Here is a 12722-nt window from a genome sequence, read left to right on the forward strand (position 1 = left end):
AGCTGGATTTGATTGTTGGCGATTTGGCATGATCTTGGATTGTTTGGTTCTTCGACGCTTATCCTGGACTTGCTGTCATAGCAACAGGTCCGTGAGCTTAAACCTGCTCGTGAGCTATGGGGTGAGATTTCGGTCACAATTCTGCGCGCGCAAGATCACATTTTGAGCGTGCAAAAGGGCATTTCGCACGCGCGTGAACTGAGTTTTGCGGAGAAATGTTCGTCTCGCAGATAAGAAAATATTGCGAGCGAACGAAAATCAATTTTGCATTTAAAATAAGTATTTGGATGTGCGCGGACGTTCTCTTTCGCGTGTGCAAAGTTTCACTTTCTTGCTCCTTTCATACCAGCCGTGAGCGCTCTCTAAGCGCAGACAGCTCGCTTGCTCAACACAACCCAGCGTTACAATATGCCATAATTCCAGCCAATCAGAGATAAGACTGCTAAATTCTGATTGGCTGGCTTGAAAACCAATCACAAGACTCCCTGCATCACCGACTGCGCAAGAGAACTAGTGCAGTTGAGTTTATTATTTATGAAAAATATTCAAAAACTTCAGTGTAATTCAATGTATTGTTGGCAAATTCAGTTCACACATCACTGCTGTCCTGATGGTTATACTACAAGACTTATTTTGTATAAATATCGTTTTGCGTATTTTTTACGATTATTATTTATGAAAAATATTCAAAAACTTCACTGTAATTCACTGGCAAATTCAGTTCACACATCACTGCTGTCCTGAAGGTTATACAACAACACTTATTTTGATAAAATATATATTTTAAATTGTATATAATTGTACTCTAAATGTATAATTTTTATGATTTTTATGAAAAATATTCAATAACTTTACTGTAATTCACTGTATTGTTGCCAAATTCAGTTCACACATCACTGCTGTCCTGATAGTTATACTACAAGACTTATTTTGAAAAAAAAAAAAAAAAAAAATTAAGTTGTAAATACAATTGTAAATTTATGATTTTTTTTAATGATTTTTATGAAAATATTCAATAACTTTGGACATCAGTGATGTGTGAACTTAATTTGGCAACAATACAGTGAATTACAGTTATGTTATTGAATATTTTTCATAAAAATCATAATTATACATTTACAATTGTATATACAAATTAAAATATATATTTTTCCCTAAAATAAGTGTTGTATAACCATCAGGACAGCAGCGATGTGTGAACTGAATTTGGCAACAATACAGCGAATTACAGTGAAGTTATTGAATATGTTTCATAAAAATCATAATAATTCTACATTTACAATTGTATATACAATTTAGAATATATATTTTGCCTATAAGTGTTGTAGTATAACCATCAGGACAGCAGTGATATGTGAACTGAATTTGGCAACAATACAGTAAATTAGAATATTTTTCATAAAAATCATAAAAAATCATAAATGTACAATTGTATATACAACTTAAAATATATTTTCCCCAAAATAAGTCTTGTAGTATAACTATCAGGACAGCAGTGATGTGTGAACTGAATTTGGCAACAATACAGTGAATTACAGTTATGTTATTGAATATTTTTCATAAAAATCATAATAATTATACATTTACAATTGTATATATAATTTAAAATATATATTTTTCCCAAAATAAGTGTTGTAGTATAACCATCAGGACATCAGTGATGTGTCAACTGAATTTGCCAACAATACAGCGAATTACATTGACTTTTTTTAAATATTTTTCATAAATAATAATCATAAAAAATACGCAAAACAATATTTATACAAAATAAGTCTTGTAGTATAACCATCAGGACAGCGGTGATGTGTGAACTGAAATTGCCAACAATACAGTGAATTACAGTGAAGTTTTTGAATATTTTTCATAAATAATAAACTCAACTGCACTAGTTCTCTTCCGCAGTCGGTAATGCAGGGAGTCTTGTGATTGGTTTTCAAGCCAGCCAATCAGAATTTAGCAGTCTTATCTCTGATTGGCTGGAATTATGGCATATTGTAACGCTGGGTTGTGTTGAGCAAGCGAGCTGTCTGCGCTTAGAGAGCGCTCACGGCTGGTATGAAAGGAGCAAGAAAGTGAAACTTTGCACACGCGAAAGAGAACGTCCGCGCACATCCAAATACTTATTTTAAATGCAAAATTGATTTTCGTTCGCTCGCAATATTTTCTTATCTGCGAGACGAACATTTCTCCGCAAAACTCAGTTCACGCGCGTGCGAAATGCCATTTTGCACGCTCAAAATGTGATCGTGCGCGCGCAGAATTCTGACTGAAATCTAACCCCATAGTGAGCAGGCTTATTTCATGTTAACAGGATTAGACTGCGGCTTCATAAGCGGAGCTGATACGGGAAGTCCAGCACAGCGCACTTTCTGAGATTTTTTTTCTTTTCTCGTGACTCGTGAGATTGTCGTTTACATTATTAATTTGTTGGAAATGCACATTTATTTTCGACTTGTCGGAGTCGGACTTTAACTACAGCACAAACTGTTTGCATTGCCCTAAGATTATTTGCGAGTGGCTCGTTCCTTTACATTACTGGAGATGCGGAGAACTTGATGGAAAGTGCTGTCTGTCGTGTCATTCGGAGTTTACCTGGCGCTTTTAGGTTTAAAAAACAGTTTTAGGTTTTTTGTGGCATTTCCAAACCACTTAAAGGGTTAGTTCACCCAAAAATGAAAATTCTGTCAGTAATTACTCACCGTCATGTTGTTCCAACCATGTAAGTCTTTCGTTCATCTTCGGAACACAAATTAAGATATTTTTGATGAAATCTGACAGAATTCTGACTCTTCCATAGGCTTCCAGTGTGACCGAAACTCACCGGCCCAGAATAGTTATTAAAACATCGTTAAAATAGTCCAAGTGACTCCAGTGGCTCAATCTTAAGTATATCAAGCGACGAGAATACTTTTTGTGCGCAAAAACAAACAAAAATACCGACTTTATTCCACTATTCAATTCCTTCTCTCTGGGCCTCGTAGTCTTTTTGCGTAGCGCGTCTGTGTTGCACGTCATCACGCAACACACACATGACCTTCTTCGGCCAATTGTGAGCCTACGTGGTGACGTGCAACACAGACGCGCTACGCAAAAACACTACGAGGCCCAGAGAGAAGGAATTGAATAGTGGAATAAAGTCGGTATTTTTGTTTGTTTTTGCGCACAAAAAGTATTCTCGTCGCTTGATATACTTAAGATTGAGCCACTGGAGTCACTTGGACTATTTTAACAATGTTTTTAATAACTATTCTGGGCCGGTGAGTTTCGGTCACACTGGAAGCCTATGGAAGAGTCAGAATTCTGTCAGATTTCATCAAAAATATCTTAATTTGTGTTCCGAAGATGAACGAAAGACTTACATGGTTGGAACAACATGAGGGTGAGTAATTACTGACAGAATTTTCATTTTTGGGTGAACTAACCCTTTAAGACCCAATGTTGTAAAGCATTTTTTTTAAAGCAGTTTTTTTTTTTTTAGGCTATCATAATTTTTTATGAAGATCATGCAATCATGACCATGCCGATTACAGTATATGTCACTCAGGCTTCACTAACGTGATTGGTACCATAGACTATAGGCTAGACCATAGACTGCCATCAAGGCCTCAATGAAGAGGATTATGTGAACAGAAATGGGGGTTCACAATGTAAATGTGCAGCCCATTTACTATTGTGATTCCAGATTAGTAATATTGTATCAAATAAAAAAAAGGCAGTTGACTAAAATCTTCCATATCACAAATGTGAAAGCAAAATGGCCAGGATCTCTGCATGACTTAAGAATTTTCAGAGATTCACATTTATGAACATTATTTGAAAGTGGAAAGGAAAGTTCCACAATTAAATATCAAGCTCACTGTATTACATACACTTATGTTGATCCTAACAGAACTGCATTTTTTCATAGGTGATTATGACATGTTCCTGCCTGCAGACAGGTGTTTTATGACCCCATTCCCTGACCCAAACCAGTTACAATGCAGCTCTAGCCAGGACAAGGGCACATAATGAAATGAACTTTGGCTAACTAAAGGGAAGATTTCAGTGTCTGAAAAGTCTGAGGGGTTGCACACCTGACAGGGCCTTTGACATTGTTACATGTGCCATATTACACAACATTGCCAAAAAAAAAAAAAAAACACTTTTAATTAAATGTTTAATAAAATTTATACCATGGTCTGGGTGAATACTCAATTCTGATTGGCTGCAGGGTGTCCGTTAATAAGTGATAATGTACACCTAGGAAAGGCGTCCAGTAAATTTGCCTGATGACAGTTCTAAATGATTGCGCTGGCTCAAACTCACTGATCAACTGCTGCGGTCGGGTCGCTGTGGCCACGTTGCTTGGCAACGCCTGTATACGGGAGATATTAAATAGTGCGCTCGACTTAATAAATAAAAACCCTCACGATTTTTACTCTAAAACACATTAAAGTATTATTAATTGATTAAATATTTCTTTCTTTCGTAAGTGACCATGGTATAAGCGGGTTAATGCCCTTCGAGGTGTCCATTGTCAGGTATTAATGGACTGCGTCGGACGGTTCACGCCTCGCCGTCGTCCATTAATACCTGATAATGGACACCTCGTCGGGCATTAACCCTTACACAAATATGCTTAGTTCCTTGAGTTTTATTTCAATTGTTCTTTGTAAAGAAATGCCAGTGGTCAAGTGCCTGCAACAAGAGATATTAGACACATGCCTCATGCAACAAATAAAAAGGAAAAGTTGGCTATACACACTGCCCACCTGTAGGCCTATGTCTCCTCTGTCTGTGCAGACTCTTCTGTAGGCCTTTCTGTAGATGTGCATCCTGCAACTTATATTGCAGCCATAAAGCATACAAGTATACATTAAGTAAAGTTATTTATGCACTTGCAGGTAGGCTAGTTCCTCCATATGACAGTTATCTGAGAGGCTTTATTCACTGTCCAGTGCAATGGAAACAAATGGACATTACAAATTCTTATACTTTCTTTCCTTTGGAAAGTTAGAAAATGTCCACTTACTGCACATATTTCAGCCACCACTTTCTTGGGAACAGATACAAGTGTTGGTGTATTGTGTAAAAGTGCACAAAAGAGGAAAACACAATGTCATTACAATGAACTACACTCGGAAAAAATGTGATCAATAACTCATGGCAAAATATTTTTACATTAACATAAGTTTATCAGTTTTCACTCTCACAAGTCAAAGCAATTCATCATTACTCAAGATTTAACAGTTGAAATGACTATACGGCCTTAATTTAATGCAGCAAAAATTATTTTACAGTGTAGGCTACTAAGATCTTTTCTTTCTTTTTTTTCTCAGCCTTTTTCTTGGTTGCTTTTATAAACAGACAACCATTTATTTAACAGTGCCTTTTATAAAAGAGACTATAATATAACTAAAAATTACCATTATGTAGAATATTTTTGTACTTCACTTTTATTTGTTCCCATGTTCTAGTGTGGTGACTCTGACATTACAATGAACAAAGTAATTATGCAATTATTAAAATACAAAAATATAGGCTAATAAGTGATAAAAGACATCTAACATGGCCACTTCTAACGGATTTAAATTGTCTGCTGCTTTTTGCCTGCCCTCTCTCCTGGCTTTTGCAGACTTTGAGGTGTTCCCTGGCGTTTTGATTAAACATTAAAATTCCGAATAAACTTCCACTATTAGTTCTTGCTCTGCTGAGGAGAAAAACTGAGCCCGCTCTTTGGCCACGCTGAGCAGCCAATAGCAGCGTTGCTGATCAATGTTTCTACTATCGATACATATCTCCTTTTAAACCAGCGCATGAACGTGCAATTATCTCAGATAACTCAATCCAGCTACTAATCATATCCTGCAGGTGTGTTCGAAGAACCTAATTAGCCAGATCATGATTAGCACGATGATATCATCTTGGATGTGTAATTTGATCTCGGATGTTTTAAGCAACGTACAAAGTACGGGCCCCAGGACTCAGGAACAGAACAACCAGCATACAACATCAAGAACTCACCAAGACTGAACAAGACACAGGGTTTAAATACACAGGCAAACAAGCTTAGGATAACAAGTGGGCGTGGCTAATCAGAAACACCTGGGAAGACTAACAAACAAGAAAAACTACAAAACATGGCACAGGACAGGAAATGACAAAAAGTCCACACAAGACAGGAATGACTGAGCCCCCCACTTAAGCGGATTCCAGATGCTCCTCAGGAAACAGTCCAGGAGGGTGGTGGAGTGGAGGCGCTTTTGGGGGAGGGATGGAGGGCCAGGCCCGTGCAGGGGAATGGGAACAGGACCTGGCAATGGCGGGCCTGGACTGAGGAGCATGGGTGGACCTGGGCCGTGGAGCGTGGGCGGCGCTGGCTGTGCAGGCGGCCATGGCGGAGACGACCCCTCGGGCGGCCATGGCGGAGACGACAGTTCAAGGGGCTATTGAGGCGCAGCCTCCATGGCCCTATCAAGGGACCCATTGCCCCCCTGGAACAGGGCTGGAACAGACACCGGCTCAGATGTGTGCGCAGCCCACTCACACCACATGGCTGTGGCCATAAATGGCCAGTGTTGCAGTCACTGAGGGCTCAGGCTTAGCGGCAGCCATATCTACTGAGGGCTCAGGCGGCGTGGCGATGGCCATTTTTGCCGAGGGCTCAGTTTCAGGCGTGGCGGCGGCCTTCACTGCTGAGGGATCAGGTACGGCAGGCATGATGTGAACAGCCTCTGGCTGGGCAGGACTGACGTGAAGCTCGGGCTCGGCAGGACTGACGTGAAGAAACTCAGGCTGAGGGGATATTGTGGGCTTGTGGAGCTCCTCCTTCGTAAAGCCCACAGTAAAGGACGAACCGCTCAACAAAAGGGCCATGTCAATATATTGAATTAGCGTCCATTGAGAGGTGTTGTCAGGCATGAGGTAGTCAAGATTGTCCTTAAGCCCATAGCGAAACATGTCTTTCAAAACCTCATCATTGAAATCCACCCCATGACAAAGCCCACAAAACTCCTCTACATAATCTTCGATCGGAATCTTCTGAGGCGGAAAAGACAAATTGCTGGATCCATGTTGTGGTGAGTTCTTCTGTAATGATGCGGTTGAAACATAAGAGGAAGCAGGATCCACGTACAGTAGTTTTTAAAATAAACTCAAAACTTGACAAATACAGCCTCAGACTAGGGAACAACAACCAACATACAACATCAAGAACTCACCAAGACTGAACAAGACACAGGGTTTAAATACACGGGCAAACAAGCTTAACAAGATAACAAGGGGGCGAGGCTAATCAAAATCACCTGGGAAGACTAATAAACAAGAAAAACAAAGGACTACAAAACATGGCGCAGGACAGGAAATAACAATAACAAAAAGTCCACACAAGACAAGGGGAACACAAGACAGGAATTATGACAATAAGATTTTCAATAACTACAAAAGCACATGTGGTCCCAAACGAACCAAGTTCCTACTGAGTGACAGATTATTTTAGGCTAAATTTTCCTCTTTTTTTCTGAGAAGAATTTTCTATCTTCTTTTTTATTGGCATATGTTTTGTCATCCTTCAAATTTCATCTGTTTTTAACTAAATTACTTGGACAATTTAAACACTTAGATATGTGCCAAGTCTGGTAAAAGGGTTGCAAAAAATTTCAAATCTCATATAAAACACAAAATACTTGTGTAATACCCTATTTGTGGAAAGTTCCATACAGAATATACAAATCTGAGTTGTTATTATCTTAAATTGCTTAGTGCACGAGCGGATGACCTGTAATTCCTATAATGGCAAGCTTTAGTCTATTTGGGTTTGAGGTGAAAAGGTTGTGACTGTGGGCTGTGGAATTTTAACCTCCGCTGAAAGGCCTCAGTGTATCATGGAGGGCAGGGAAGTTCCCCTGAAACATGAGATCTCCACATCTCCCTGCTCTCCCCATGAGGAAAAAAAAAGCATCTGATGTGAGTGAAAATTCACTTAATGTAATATATTGGTTCTGTCTTCTACAGTGTTCCTTTATGGAACCCGTTGAGCATTTGTTTTATGGGCCTCACGTTGAGCTAAAATAATGTGATTTAATCACTGTTAATATCCCTGGAAATTTGAGCCTCAGCTTTATTTCAGTGTGAACTGATTTTTAATACTTGTATAGCCACTTAAAAAGCTCATTTTCATTGTGTGCCCCTAAATTGGTTTTAAAGCTGAAGGTGAACTTGACTTGATATCGCTCAGATTACTAACTTCCCCAGTCATACTCTTGGAATAAGAAGGTTCTAATGCTATCCATCTTGTCTGAAACTGGCTGAACAGTGACAAATACAGTCTGCAACTGGCTAAACTTAAAAAAAGAAAAGTGCTGACATACAGATCCCCAAGCATATTTCATTACATCTTTTCGTCCATTTTTTATTCTCTGAGCATCAGTCCACAAAACCCACTCTAGAAACCTCCTTCATACAGGGGTCAATAGTTCCAACACAGCCGGCCCGAGCGAGAGAAAAGCGAGGGACTTCTCACTGCGCCCCAGCGAGCTGCGTGCAGGTACGCAGAGGTGAATAATGCCTGATGGACTTACGGGGCAGCTTGACATCCTCCTTCATGGTACCCTGAGTGGCCCCTGGGGGACCCCTGTCAGTTATGATGGAATCACTGCTGAGGTAGTTGTTTAGCTCAATGCTTCCCTTTTATTTTAATGCTCCCAGTGGGGGCCAAACTTGGCAAACGGTTTTTTGGTGATGGATGGAGGTTGTGTAGCACAAGGCTGGTTGACAAGGTCCTGTTGGAAAAGTGGTGACCGGTTTGGGCAATGAGGCTTTATGTTGCATGTCCGGACAAATACACTGTTAAAAATATACTTTTTTTTTAAGTATTGGAGTACATTTTGCAAGAAAATACAAAACAATGTCATGGCAGTTCTTAAGTATTTTATGTTTTGGTGAACTGGTGGCTAGTTTGTGTGAATTAGGATTATCTCATTTGTACATTTTTGTACTATCTGTTTACACCCCAATGGTTGCTATGTTTAGGGGTGGACCTTCATGCTAACTTTTTTTTTTGTATTAATCATACGTTTTTGTATGATTCACATTGTATGAATGAATACGAAATTGTCACTTTGTAACATGCACCCTTATAATATAGAATATAAGGTTATATATAGAAGCTTAAAGGGTTCTGTCAGGTGCTACATACAGTATATAGAACATTTTGGGGTTCCCATCATGGGATCATTTTGGATTTAGTTCTCTAAATCTTATTTTGATTACATTTTATCAATTAAACAGCTCATAAACATGCGTTATCAATAGAAAATACTGAAATAACCTGTTAAAGATAAAAGGATTAAAGGGGACATATCATGCTAAATCCACTTTTTTAGCCCTTAAATGCATTTTGTTGTATATTTGGAGTGTTTAGAAGTACAGAAAAGTTGAAATTATTCTCTTCAGGTGCTTTGTTGATATCTTTATATTCTGTTTTGGTCATATTTTTCAACCTGTTCAGATTTTTCTGTTATCTATGACGTTTTGTGAACTATTACGTCACAGTATTTGCAGCGGAACTGCCAAATAAGGACATTGACTTCCAGCCCAACACTTCGAGCAATCCGCCATTTTTATTTCTCGCTGCAATTTTGTAGTCCAAGCTAAAAGATGCAGAAGTTACGAGAGGGTAAGTTAAAATGTTCGGTTGTTGGATGTAGTAACCCATACGCTTCATTACACCGTCTAATGTAGATGAACTGCCGCGCTTATGACAGTGCGCATGTTTAACTAAAAGAACGAGCAGAGAGAGAGAGACCCGGTCGCGCGCGCGCTCACTCTCTCTCTCTCTTCGGAGCCAGGCGAAAGTGTAAATAAGACACCGTCTCCAAACTAGACGCTGTCTTGCTCTCTCTCCCTCGCACATATTAATCAAAATAAATCGACACAGTGGTAAAAGGTCGGAAGACCAAAGTTGCATGTGTAAATACAGTAAGTAACATACCATTGCGATACATCCATATGAAGACGTTCTTCTGCAGGTTCGTCGTCTTCATTTTCATCTCGCTCCGGCTCCGACTCTGGCTCGAACATGTAAGGCTGGCTGGACAAGTCTTCCGTTGTTGACATTTTGTTAATAACGTGTGAATAAAAAGTTTCTGTGCCGCTATAATCGTATCTCTGATATTAAACTACAAAAATGGCCGAACAGGGTTGAGTTGAACCTCTGCAAACTGGAGAGGGGGCGGGGTACGACGTGTCTCAATTGTATTTAAAGAGACCGCACCAAAACGAGTTGCTCTCAGAGCACATCAGAAAAGGGGTAAAAAAGGGGCCTGTGGAGCTATAATAATGAGGAATTCAGACCCAAGCATTGCAGTTCCGCTTTATATAGACTACAAATGTATGATTTATATGTTAAAAGGAACGATTTAAAAGCATGATATGTCTCCTTTAAAGGGTTAGTTCACCCAAAAATGAAAATTCTGTCAGTAATTACTCACCCTCATGTTGTTCCAACCCCGTAAGACTTTCATATTCGGAACACAAGTTAAGATATTTTTGATGAAATCTGAGAGCTGGCTCACTCCTTCATAGGCTGCTAGGTAATTGATATCTGCCATCCCAGAAAAGTTAGTAAAGACATCGTTAAAATAGTCCAAGTGACTACAGTGGCTCGACCTTAAGTTTATCAAGCGACGAGAATACAAAAATACAACACAAAAAAAAAAAAACTATTTTATTCAACTATTCATTTTCTTCCGTGTGGGCCAAGACGCATGCGCGAGAACTGAGAAGTTGACGCAGATGGGTAGTGTAGATGGGTAGTGTAGACGGGTCTCTACCACTATATAGAACTTTTTAGGGGTTCTATATAGAAACCCATTGTTTTCCCATGAGATCAGGTTGGAAAATAGGCTACTTTCTGTTTTTCAACTTCAAAATTTCACGTTTAATTCAATGTGTTTACTTTTCTTTGTAATTGTTTGTGAAATTTACTAGCAATTTCTGAGTGAAAACTGTTTCTGCTACAAACTTGTTTCAATGTAGTCGATAATCTCGCCGTTTTGCCAAAACATGTTCAAAAACCCACATAAGAGCCAGGTGAGAAGGGGTCTTAACTTTAGCAGACAGTTGCCTGGCAACTTAATCATTAGACTGTCTTCAAAGCTTTCATCAGGAGTCTGGAATTATGTATTGTTAAACACAGTTGTCAAGCGGTACAGGATGCTTTTTGATTTGTGTGTCCTCAGAAGCCTCTATATCCTTTTTATGGACGCAATAATAGCAGATGATCGCACTTCGCTTCAGGCTGGCAAATATTTGATTGCTTTTTGGCAATGTTTTCTGGCTAATGAACACAGCAAATAAGATTGTCTCAGGATTAAGGTTTTGGTCCATCTAAACTTGATAACGGATTTAATCTCCTTGTGTTCCAAGAACACTGTGCATTATCCAAACGTAAATGTTATTGCCACTCATTTTGAACTTCTCACAGTATGTCATCCATGGAATTTAATACTCTGCTTTCATGTAGGCAATTGCATATAATATCTGCACAGTCGTTCGTTCTTTTTTCCCCTCCTTTCCTGGCTCTCTATTACAAGTAGGGCATTATATCCAAGTCATTATACTTTCTGATACTAAAAAACAGCCTTTTTCCCAAAAAAGCATTGCACCCTAGCGAGTACAATTAAATCTTTTAATCTGAATAGCTGTAAATAACTCTTGATTTCCTTTTTCACTGTGCTGAAATGTATTGGAATATTTTAATGTGGTATATTAACAAAACATCCATTGTAGTCTAATGCAAGTGAAAAACTGTGCATTCATAGTGTAAAATAAAGTCCACAGCTAAAACGAGAACGAGAGGGATGGAATTGCTGAAATCAGTTTTTTTTTTAACTGATTGATAGCCAATCAGTATCCACCTTACTTAACTGCAATTGATATTACTAATAGCCAATCCGCCATTTTTTTTTTATTACCGAGAACAATGTAAGTTGAAAGGCTGCATCCGAAATCGCATACTTCTATTATATGCGAAAAACAGTACGCGACAAAAGAAGTAGGCTTATGTCCGAATTCACTGTACCCCTACTCATAAAAGAGTTGCAAAAAGTACCAGGATGACCTACTTCCGGCGAGATTCTGAAGTGTGCATATGATGGACACTTTTCTGTCCCATGAGGCCACGGGAGAGGAATTGAAAGGCAGTGAAGCGAAACAACTGACGCTGATAGGTCACGTGAAGATGAGAGCATGTCCAATGTTTACATCCAGTTTACATTCATAATAACATACTTTTTCAGCGGTCGTGAAATAATTACTTACTCAACTATACCTAAGGTATACCTACTCAAGAGAGTATTTTTATGGTGACGAGTATCGGAATGAAATGGCTTCTTGAACAAGTAAAAAAAAAAAAAAAAAAATGGATGTAGGCTTTGCTTATTCTTTTGTATGTTCCCGTTCTCTGCCAAAAAAAAAAAAAAACGGGAAAAAATGTTGTTTCTTATTGCAGGTCGCAACAAAGAGAGAGGGAAGGTATATTAATTAAAGATTATGAGGGCACAAAAGTTAGGGTTTAAAAAATGAAACGTATGGATAAATCATGTAGGCTATTACAAATATTACAATATTCCATTAAATTTTTTTTTTTTTTTTTTTGTCAATTTGTATGTCATGGTGACTTTAAGATAATTTGTTTGTAGACTGGCTGTTTATTTATTTGGTGAGGAATCGTGTAATAGGAG

The sequence above is a fragment of the Scardinius erythrophthalmus genome, assembly GCF_964197995.2.
Source record: "Scardinius erythrophthalmus genome assembly, chromosome: 22".
Classification (NCBI taxonomy): Eukaryota; Metazoa; Chordata; class Actinopteri; order Cypriniformes; family Leuciscidae; genus Scardinius; species Scardinius erythrophthalmus.